We start from the raw sequence: 12,040 nt of genomic DNA, 5'->3' as shown, positions 1-12,040 counted from the left end.
GGAGAAATCATGTTATTTGAACCTTTTGTGCCTTAGAAATAAAATTGTTTTGCTCTGTGTTTAATATTTTGCCTCTGGTGTGGTCAAAAAGCAAGAGAAAGGATTTATTGGATCAGTTATTGAAATGACCTGAATGGCTTCAGTTTGGTGCTTAAGCATGGAAACTGGTGTCATGATGTTTAAACAATTTTTTATTGATTCATCAGTTTAATATGTATTGCGATACTAGGTTTTCAAATATATGTTTGAGGATTTATAAAGCAGTAGAAGTTACTAACTTGATGCTCAAAGTTGTTAGCTCAAACATTCATGTTGTTTGGATCTACAAAATTTTGTTGCATTAGGTTCTATTGAAAATTGTTTTGGAGCATTGATCAAAGAAGGAAAAGTATTGTTTGGAGCTATAAATATTCACATTTTATGTTCTAATGGACTTTTCAATTGTTATGTCTTCATTACCATTAGATGTGATCATCTATAGTGGGTGCTCCATGTTCCACCGGGACTAAGAAATCTGCCACCTAGTAGATATTAAAATTTATGTAATCATCATCTAAGCTTTATCCCAACTATACAGGGTCAATTACATGAATCCTCTTCTGCCATCCCATTCTATTGAATGCCAAATCCATTGTTAAACTATGACCCCTTAAACTATTTTTAACTACTTCAACCATGTCCTTTTTGGTCTGCCCCTAACTCTTCTAGCCACTTCAACTTGTAATAGATCACTTCTTACAAGTGTTGTAGATGGTCCTCTCCGTACATGATCAAACCATCTTATTCAATTTTCTCTCATTTTCCTTCGTACAAGTTCATTTTTAACTCTATCCTTTCTAGTTTCCCCACTCATCTATCTCAACACTCACATTACCATTACACTCATTTTTTGGACATGTTTCTTGATTGCCCAATACTCTACTGCAAACAACATCAATAGCCTTACAACCATTATTATAAAATTTTCCTCTTAGTCTTAATGGTATTCTTTTGTTACAAAAGTCTCCATATTTACTCCATTGTTTTGCCCATTCTTCAACTCTATTTCTATGGGCAACGTCCTCTTTAATCTCTCCTTGTTCTAGATTATAGAACCAAGGTAATGAAAGAGGCCACACCGAGTCATCTCTTGGTCTTCAATTTTAAATGTACCATAATAGGTATCCCTATTATTGTAAAAATTTCATTACATATATGCTTACTTATTTTAAAACCTCTTGTTTCTAAGGTCTTTGTCCATAAATCTAATTTTGCATTTTATCCTTCACTGGTTTCATCAATCAATATAATGTCATCAGCAAACAACACGCACCATGAGTTCTCGTAATTGTGTTTAGTTAATTCATCCATGACTAATAAATAAAATAAGGGCCAAGTGTTGGAGCCTTGGTGAAGTCCCCTTTGAAAAATTAGATGTCTCTCCCACAGTTGTTCTAACATCAGTTGTACTCTCATAGAAGTCCTTAATTATATTTGTCTCTTGGTTTGAAAAGAGATTTGCCAACTAGAAGAAAAATTATCTGTCTATTGGAGGGAGAATCACTTTGATTAGGTCTACTCTTGCTAACCTTCCTGTCTATTTTCTGTTAATCTTTAAGATTCCGGATAAGGTGGCTAGCAGGTTGGAAAAATTAATGAGAGACTTTCTTTGGGAGCCAAGGGAGGAGAAGAATGATCATAGGGTTAGGTGGGAGGTTGTATGTAGGAGCAAGAAGGAGGGAGGCTTGGGAATTGGGAACATAAGGTTTAGAAACTTAGCATTACTAGGGAAATGGTTGTGGAGATTTACCTTGGAGAAAGAAAGATTGTGGGTTAAGATAGTGGGAAGTATTCATGGGCTGGCAGACAATGGATGGAACTCTGGGATCTTAGCACGGACTATAAGAACATCTCCATGGAAAGCTAGTCAAACCATATTGCCCTTGTTCTCCCCATGGATCATGTATGATTTGCACTCAGGTAATCTTATTAATTTTTGGGAACATGTTTGGGTTGGGGACTTCTCTTTGAAAGACCAATTTCCAGGCACCTTTTCTATCTCTACCCTTAGAAATGAACCAGTTTCCTCTTTCCTTGTACCTTCTAACTCACATTCCGGCTTCAGTTAGAATCTAGGTTTGAGAAGGGATGTCAAGGATATAGAGTTAGATAGTATCTCAGCTTTATTATCCTCCCTTGAAGGGGTTTTCTTGGAGCCATCATAGATGGACAATAAAATTTGAACACTCACTCTATCGGGTGCTTACACTTGTGCCTCTTTCTTTAAGGCCCTTTTACGTTCTTCTCCTATTGGATTGTCATTCCCTGTTAAAGAAGTGTGGTGTCAACCTATACCTCCAAAGGTTGGGATTTTCTGTTGGGAATCCTTTTTGGAAAAAAATAATACAGGAGATCTACCTCAAAGAAAAAGACCCAATAGTTGTTTGTCCCCTCATTGGTGTATTCTTTGCAAATCTGATGGTGAATCTGGATACCATTTACTAATTTCTTGTCAGTTTGTTAAAATTATTTGGGAATGGTTTACTTCTTTGTTTGGGTGCAGGTAGACTCCCCCTTTGAATGTGCAAAGCTTATTCACTTCCATGCTTAATGGGCAAACCAAAAGGGCCAAGATCATGTGGAAATGTGTAAGAGCTGCAGTATGTTGGACTATTTGGGAGGAGAGAAATTCAAGGACATTCTCAAATAAGGAGAGAAGCTTGGAAGTAATCCTGGAGACTATACAAATAAGGGTGATACATTGGCTGAAAACTTTGGACTTGTTTACAGTGTTCTCAGTTGATGAGATGAAAAGACATTGGAAGGAGATTACGGATTCAATTCTAGCCAAGAAGACTTCAAGTTCTTGCTGGACACCTCCACCTCATGGGTTTATCGAACTGAATTTTTTATGGCAGCAACATGGGCAATCCAGGGCCCTTTGGGTGGGTGATTCCCTGAGGGCTGAGATCTTAGGAGCTCTTGAAGGGATACAAAGGGTCAAGGAAATGCATATTAAAAAATTGATCATAGAAGGTGATTCTAAAATAGTGGTGAATTGGCTAAAAGATGACAGTTCTATGCTCTGGAAATACAACAATGAAATGTTATGTCCAAATTTGGGTTTGGGCCTAGATGGTGTAAATGGATCATGGGATGCGTTTGGAACTGTCATTATTCAGTGCTAGTGAATGGGACAATGGTGGGCTTCTTTCCAGCTGTAAGGGGAATGAGATAAGGGAACCCACTATCTCCTTTCCTTTTCACTCTGGTTGCTGATGTTCTAGGGAGATTGATTCATAGAGCAGATTCGAGGGGCCTGTTAAGAGATTATGTCATCTGCAATCGGGAGGGAGGAAACCCCCTTACCCACTTACAGTTTGTAGATGGCACAATCTTGTTCTGTAAAGGTGGGAATCTGGGGTACATCAGGAGCATGAAATTGGCGATACAATTTTTTGAACAAATGTCCAATCTAAAGGTGAATCTTGAGAAAAGTTGTATAGTGGGTGTGAATTTGGAGGAGGATGAGATCAGGGAAAGCGCGGAACTGATGGGTTGTGAAGTTTCAAGATGGCCATTGACCTACTTAGGGATGCCTTTGGGTGATAACCCAAAGAAAGAGAGTTTCTGGAATCTAGTGGTGGAAAGATTTGAAAAGAGACTTGCCTCTTGGAAGAAGAATTACCTTTCCCTTGGTGGAAGGATACACTAATCAAGGCTACCTTAGCTAACTTACCCATCAATTTCCTTTCTGTGTTCAAAATCCCAGCAAAGGTATCCAATAGATTGGAGAAAATGATGAGAGATTTCCTTTGGGAACCGGGGGAGGAGAAGAGGGATTATAGGGTGAGTTGGGAGGTGGTGTGCAGAAGCAAAAATCTGGGTGGCTTGGGGATTGGGAACATCAGGAAAAGGAACATGGCTCTTTTGGGAAAATGGTTGTGGAGACTCCCAATAGAAAAGGAGAGACTATGGGCTAAAATAGTGGTAAGCATACATGGCATGGAGCAAAATGGATGGGATGCCGGAATTCGAGCCAGGACCACAAGTGCGTCACCTTGGAAAGCCATTCACAATCTACTTCCAACTTTCTCTCCTCTCATCAGGTATGATTTGAACACGGGCAATTCCATAAAATTATGGGAACAAATCTGGGTGGGGAATGCCCCTCTTATGGATTTGTTTCCTTCCTTGTATGCCCTTTCTGATTTTAAGAATGAGCCAGTTTCTTCTTTCATTACCCCTTCTTCCTCATCTTCTGGGTTTGGGTGGAATCTGGGCTTGAGAAGGGCTGTGAGAGATACAGACTTGAATAGTATCTCGAGCCTCCTTGGTCTCCTTGATAATGTTTTATTGGACCCTACTAAGCTGGATTCTGGAATATGGGCCCCACCCCCTCTGGCTCCTTTTCTTGTGCCTCTTTTTTCAAAGTACTAAGTCAGCCCCCTAGCCCTATAACCCCTCCCTTCCCGGTCACTGAGGTTTGGTGCAAACCAATCCCCCCTAAAGTTGGTGGTTTTTGCTGGGAAGCTTTTCTGGAAAGAATCAATACCGGTGACTTGCTCCAAAAGAAGAGGCCCAAGACTTGTTTATCCCCTAATTGGTGTGTTCTATGTAAAGCGGATGGTGAAACTGGTTTTCATCTATTGGTAAATTGCCAGTTTGCTAAGTCCATTTGGGTGTGGGCATTATCCCTCTTTGGGGGTAGTTGGAATCCTCCAACAAATTTGCAAAGCCTTTTTTCCTCTTCCTTCTTCAAGTGCTGATTGAAAAGGGGAAGAACCATGTGGAGATGTTTGAGGGCTGCTGTATGTTGGGCTTTGTGGGAGGAAAGAAATTCCAGGATCTTCTCTGAAGAAGAGAGGGACAGTGAAGAATTGAGAGATTTGATCCATATAAGGGCAGTACAATGGCTGAAATCTTTAGAGCTGTTTGATGATTTATTGAAGAAGTGGAGTGAGATTGCTAACTACACCCAGCCCAAAACAATAATGAGTGTGTATTGGACCCCCCCCCCCTAACCGGTTTTTTAAAACTTAACTTTGATAGTCGAGGGAATCCAGGACAATCGGGGATTGGAGGTGTGTTTAGGGATGAGAATGGGTTGGTTTTAGCCTTGTTTTCAAGCCCAATTGGAGTGGGTGATTCTCTCAGGGCTGAGATTTTTGTAGTTCTAGGAGTACAAAGAGCTAAGGAGATGAATATTAGAAAACTCCTCACTGAAGGGATCAACTAACTCCTTTGCTGATGGGTTAGCTAAGCAAGGAGTTGAGAGGGAGTTAATGTTTTGTGCACAAGTGTAATTTTTTCCGTTTTTGTTCTTGGGAGCTCAAGCTCCAGCTAGAAGATAAGAAAGCTTATCTTCATCATTGTAATATTTTTATGATTAATTAATGAAATGTGGTTATTGATAAAAAAAGTGCAACAATGAAAAGATGTTCAAGTGGCTTACTAAGGACATGGAAATTCGGTGTACATGGATAAAAAGAAGTGCAAATGCATCGGCAAACGGGCTAGCTAGGCAGGGGGTGAATAGAAACACTATCTTTTGGGTTGTTTTGTAATTGTTTCATGATCTAGGTGTACTTTGGATAGTAGGGAGTTAAGAAAATTTAGCTCCCTCCCTTGTAATTCCGAACTTCTCAGTCATGAATAAAATTCATTGTTATTGATAAGAAAAAAAAGACGTCCTTAATTATATCCACAAATCTATTTGTCACTCCTTTCTTTTCCATAACCCACTGTACTATCTTTTCTTTCTAGAAATTCGATCAGTGCTTTCTCTAGATTGATGATGAATACCATATGAGATCTCTTCTTTTCTCTGAACTTCTCTATCAATTTTGATAGAAAGAAAGCTTCCATGGTTGATCTCCCTTGTGAGTTTTATTTTGTTTATGACAGTAGAAATCTACTGAATTAAAAAATATGAAAGAAATTAGTTTCTTGAAGAAAGAAGGAGAAGAAGAGAAGTTGAAAGAAAAGAGAGCAATAATCTGGCCGCCCCCTTCACTTATTATTTATACTAAAATAATAGAACCGTACAAAGACAACTATGCCCTTATAGGGCGGCAAAACATAAGACAGCATATATAACACTCAAAAAACATAATAAAATTTGGACTCATATAACTAATGTGGTCCCCACCTCCTATCTAACAACTAACATAAAACATCTACTCAGAAAAACATCATAAAACTAATTAATCTTCAACAATGAGATTGATTTATTTGGTGGATTTCTTATTGTTGCCTACTATGGCAATGGTGCTACTTGTCAATTGCTTTGGTACTGAATTTAGAAAAATGGGGATTCATGTTGTACACTAGATAAACAAATCCAACAAGACCCAAACCACTTATTTAAAGGGTTGTCTATCAAATCCATCCTACTCATCAACAAGTAAAGCCCAAGTCCTGTCTGCACAAGTCGATAAACTTTTTGTCAGTATTGTACTTGTTCTTTTCACAAATCAATATAAAAGTTATATTTGCAATCATCTATTTCCAGCCTCTTTTCTTTTTTTTTTATGTTTATTTTGATGGAATGCATTGAATTTATTCTCTTGGTTGATTATTTAATGTCAGATATTCAATTAACTAGTTTTTTTTTAATGTAATGGATGCAGCCCACTGCTCATGGTACTTTAGCCATTGCAGTGCACAGGTAGCATAGGAGCATAAATAGCAACCTATAACATGCATGAGTCAAATATTTCAAAATGTGTTGGACCATACAATCCTAGCTTCTTGGAGTTTTGCTTCTGTAACAGCTTAAATTTTATATTCTCTCTTGTAACCATTCTCTAAGCTATCCTGTGTGGTGTTTCACTGTCATGCTGAAACTGTTGATCATTTGTTTTTGCCTTGCCCCTTTGTCAAAGCAAACTCTTTTTGCTTCGCCCCGGGGTATTTGGGCAGATTCATCTTCATGGTGACTCTTTGGTTCAGTTAGCCATGTTTATGGTGCTTCTCATATTAGTAACCACATGAATATTCTCAATTGGATAGTTGTTACATTCTATTACATATAGTATGCTAGAACCAAAGAATTTTCAGGGGTAAAGTCATTGATGTAAGCTGGGGATTAATAAATCTCATGAAATTTTTTGGCAAACCTCAGATTTATGTGAAGATATGGCAGAAGATGAGGCTAATCAAAAAACTCCTCCAAACAACTTTGATATTGTGTGGAAACCCCCCCCCTCCTCAAGGATTCCTTGAGATTAACTGTGATGGAGGAACTGTGAAATATGATCAGGGTATTCATGGATTTATTATTAGATCTGATAATGCTAATTTTTGTGCTGCAGGAGGTATCTATTGAAGGGTTGAGAGATCCATCACATGGACGCCCAAAAATTGCGGAATAAGGGGCGAATTTCAAAAAAATTTCTCTCCCTTCAATTGGGAATCACATTCCCTATTTAGAAAATCATATTTTCAATGATAAATCTTGAACCTTAAACTGAATCAGATCTGAACCAAAAGGAATGGGAGAGAATGATACCTGATACAAAGAAGCAATATCTCCCAACGAAGGTGTTCACGCCTAAGGAAGGATCCAAAGACTGCTCCCACTGAATATGACGCAGTGCAGGATGGAGCAGAATCAACAGTGTTCTTCCCCAAGAACTCTGTCCTTCGTAAGAAACAGCAAGATGGAACGTGAGCACAGCTCCCTTTTCAATCCTTTCTCAAAGAATTGATGTCAAGATCCAATCTTGACTTCTCCCACAGGTGGAGATCAAACTGGCAAACAGGGCGGCAAGAGAGTATTCGCAGGGTGCAGAATTCTCTCTTCTTGATTTCAGCACTAAAGAGGATCTGATGTGTTTCTTGTTTTCTCTCAAGGCTGCCGCCCCCTCCTTCCTTTTGTTAATTTGAAAAGATCAGCTCCTAATCCCATTAGGAGGTGCTTATCCAAATCATATTTGGATCAGCTTTCTCTTCTAATGATAAGAATAAACCCTTATCTTATCTGTAGATTAGATTAGCTTTATCCTAATCTTATTAGGAGGTTTCTAGATCTGAATCACATTCAGATATGGACTCTCTGAGTGGATAGGATTAAGACCCTATCCTAACTGCTAATCCATCTCAGAATTCGCCCCTTTAATTAACTAAATTAATAGTCCAGTTCGAAATGGGCTTTAGGCCCATTAAGTTTATGTGCTCACTTAACCTTCCTAACAGCTACCCAGTTGGGCTTCCTTGTATGGTGTGGGACCCAAGCATTGATCTACACATCAGCCACATGGGTTCGGCCCAGCCTTTGTTACAAGGCCTGATTGAATACACTGTTAAAGACAGTGCACCCCCTGAAACCCATCAAATGGGCTCTATGGGCCCAACACTTACCCTAAGTGGTCCCGGGGCCAAACCACCTTGTAACACCCAGGGACTATGGGCAGATGCAAGATTAGCCCATCAGGTATTATCCTCAATGGTCTTACACTTAACCTCTCAGCCCATAATGATCATACACTACACGACAAGAGAGGACCTCTCCCTCGGCTGCAAGGAATAGTGTTGCACTCTCCACTTATATGGATCCCGGGAATTAAAACCTTTTGCAAACATTTTAGAAACCATAATGTATATACTTTTATATCTCATATAAAATATATTTCGCAAAAAAAAATTTCAACAGTTGAAATCGGCTTCCGACAGTCTTGGTTTCCAACAGTGAGAGTGCATCCCCGATCATTACCTTTGTCCGACAAAGGGGCTGATTCTGTCACTATGATCACCCACTCAGATGAATTCTCGGATTGTCCCAACATACCCAGGTTTTGACCCCCGCTAAGGATCTCACTGATTGGTACATCAAAGACAGCCCGATCCGACACCTAGTGCAGTATCATAATCGAGTCTAGGGGTCGGGTGTAACTTTCTAGTTTTGCCCATCAATCTCCAAGGTCCAGGGCAATACTGGAAATCTGGTCTAGTTCAAAGATTTAATTAATCCCACACTGTATGTGCCTAGGGTCTCACCCTGGTAACTGAGACAAGCCACCCCAACCGACTTGGTGGCACCACAGTGTCAGCCTTGTCAGGATAGGTCTCCCCAGACCGACCCACTGGCTGTGAACATTCAAAACTAACACGAGTCTCAATAAGTGTCCAGTTTAAGGGTAATACACAGAAACATACCAAGGGAACATGAATCAAATATGTACTTTTAATCATTTACAATAAACTCATAAAGTACATCAATTTTGATTGAAGCTAAGGGCATACAAAACTGTCTAACATCTATAATATTTTGAATGGCCCAATAGAAGCTAAATGTAATATATGAAGGCCTTCTTTTCTCCAAGAGAAAGAACTGGACTTCAGTGATCATTGAATCTGATTCACAAGTGGTAGTCAAATTCTTGATAAGTAGTTCGGACAGTATTCCTTCAGGATGTTTCTATTGTATGGATAAAATTAAATATGTTGTTCAGGATTTAGTTTTTGTTTCTTTTTGTTTTGTTCCTATGAAGGTTAATCAAACAGCAGTGTATCTCAATATGTTAAAACTGATAAATCACGTTTGGTCTGGGAGGATAGGCAGGTCTTCACAGTGGCTCTCTAGTTTGTTGGATCTTGAGTTTGTTTTCTGTGGATTATAATACCAAATTTTCTTTCTCCATAAAAAAAAAATGAAAAATGAAAAGAAAAGAAAAGAAAAAGCATTCTCTAAGTTATATAGAAATATACAAGCGTCCAACTCAAAATTGAATGGGAAACTAATGGGGTGTTCGGCAACATGATTGGTTTTGTTTTCAAAACAAAAACAACTACCACAACAGCAAGATCAATATATTTTTGCAAAGCGGCAATTGTTTTTGTTTTGAAAAGTAAAATCATTCACGTTGGCAAACACCCCCTTAGACTATCAGAAAATTCAAATTTGTTTTTGTACATTATGACAGCCAAAAAGACCTAAAAGATGATCTTACCCAATAATGACCTCCTTTTGAGTTCTTCATCCCCAATCCCTGTTACTACTGCCAATCTCCAAAACGTGCTCTACTTCCTTTCTATCAAACTCAATACAGAAAACTCTCTTTTTGGCAATCACAATTCTTCCCCATCTTGTGCACCTATACGCCAGGCTCAAGAAAATCATTCATGGCCTTATTAACATCCGCCTTAAGAAATCCTTTTAATGTGAAGGATGAGAATAAGAAGATTACCAAACCAGCAAAGTTTTGACTTCTGGAACTGTTATGACCAACCAATTGATGTTCAGTCGGATTACATGATTTTGTTTTCTAAAGCAAAATCAACCACCACAATGCACATATAATGGTAATATCAACTTTCACACAGAAGTTTTGTGTTTCATTGAGTGCACCCTTGCCTCCCCTTTGCCAAAGTGATGTGCTAGTTTCACCTCAACGTGTAAACAATGAAACTCTTAAAAGAAATATTCATGTTTGGAGTCTCAACCTCTAGTTTTGTTGGCAAACTAGCGGGGACCTGTGCAATGCACGGGATTTATCAAGGAAAAGTGAAACAATGAAAATTGATAATTATATTAATAATTTTTAATAAAAATAATTACTATTAATTACTTAATAAATAATTATTTTTTCATATTATCCATTACTATTCTATTTTATTTATTTTATTGAATTAATAATAAAATGTTATAATTAAATTAATCCATAGATTAACTTTTTGTCATAATTAAATTAATTTAAACCCAAGCTCAAGATTTAAGATTTTAGGTTAGGTGACCCAACCCCTTAAGTTGCATCCTTAAGAGCAATGTGAAATTTGTAATTAGACTAAATCAAATCTATGCACAACCCATGCATGCATTATTTTTGGGTTTTTAATTATTTTTAAAAAAATTATTAATATTGAACCGGAAGGAGCTATGGGGGTTGAACTACCTCCATTATATAGCATAATGAACCAAAAACATAAAAGATCTCAAGCCAAGTTTTTATAGTGAGTGTATTAACAATTTTATAAGCTACGTAGCCCAGCCCTGCCCACACCCTAAGCATAATAATATTTGTCTGGTGTTGGGATAGGGATAGGCTCGCCCATGTTAATTACAAAACTATGACAATAGGGTGGGGACCATACTCCCCGTCCTCGATCCCAACTTTGGAACAAATCCTTGTCATTGACCTCGATCCCTACCAGGGATAAATATGACCCTCCATCCTCGGTTCCTAACAGAGACGGGTTCTTTGTTGGGAACCTAAATTAAAATTATTTTCATAAAATATATTTACTTAAAATAAGGGAAATTTTTTAAAATATAAAAATATTTTAACTATATTCTGAGATAAAAAATGTATCATAAATATTATATTATATATAATTGGGGTTAGGGCAGGGCAAGGAATTCACTCCCCCATATTTTTCCCTATCCTCGGTTGGGCATCACTATCAATTGTTGTCCCTTCCAAGGCAATCTCCACCCCCAACCCGATGTTGAGTACCCAATAGGACGAGGAACATTGCCATCCCTATTCATATTAAAATCTTATTAATTGGTTAATTGTCAGAAAACTATAATTTGAAACCTATTAATTAAAATTAATAAATGCCCAACCTGAAGTCATAAACCTTGAGCTCAGGCTTATATTAATTTAATTATGACTAAAAAAGCTAATCTATAGATTAATTTAATTATGGCTATAACTTAATTTTGAATATTTATTTATTCTTAAGTAACATTAACAAAAAATTAAAAACATTTAATCATTAGCAATAATTTATTATTTTTGTTAAAAAATTAATATAATTAATCAAAATTACTAAATTACTAAACCATAGCATTAATAAAATAAAGATTAATTATTTTAAACAACATAGCACTCATTCCTTATAATAGTTATTAGTTTCCATTATTTTATTTTTAGTTGACATAATCTAAGTCCACTAGAAGGAGCCCATCCAGAACTTCAAAACAATAATGGAGGAAAACAGAGAAAAACCATTTAAGAAAATGGGCTATACAGAGCTTAGAAATGAACACTTTGCTAAAAAAATCAAAATCCACATCCATGACTCTGAACGACTAAAATCCAAAAAGGAACAAGCA

Source organism: Nelumbo lutea, chromosome 7, assembly GCF_056320005.1.
Source record: "Nelumbo lutea isolate HS-2025 chromosome 7, American lotus-T2T, whole genome shotgun sequence".
Classification (NCBI taxonomy): Eukaryota; Viridiplantae; Streptophyta; class Magnoliopsida; order Proteales; family Nelumbonaceae; genus Nelumbo; species Nelumbo lutea.
This window is presented reverse-complemented; position numbering follows the sequence as displayed.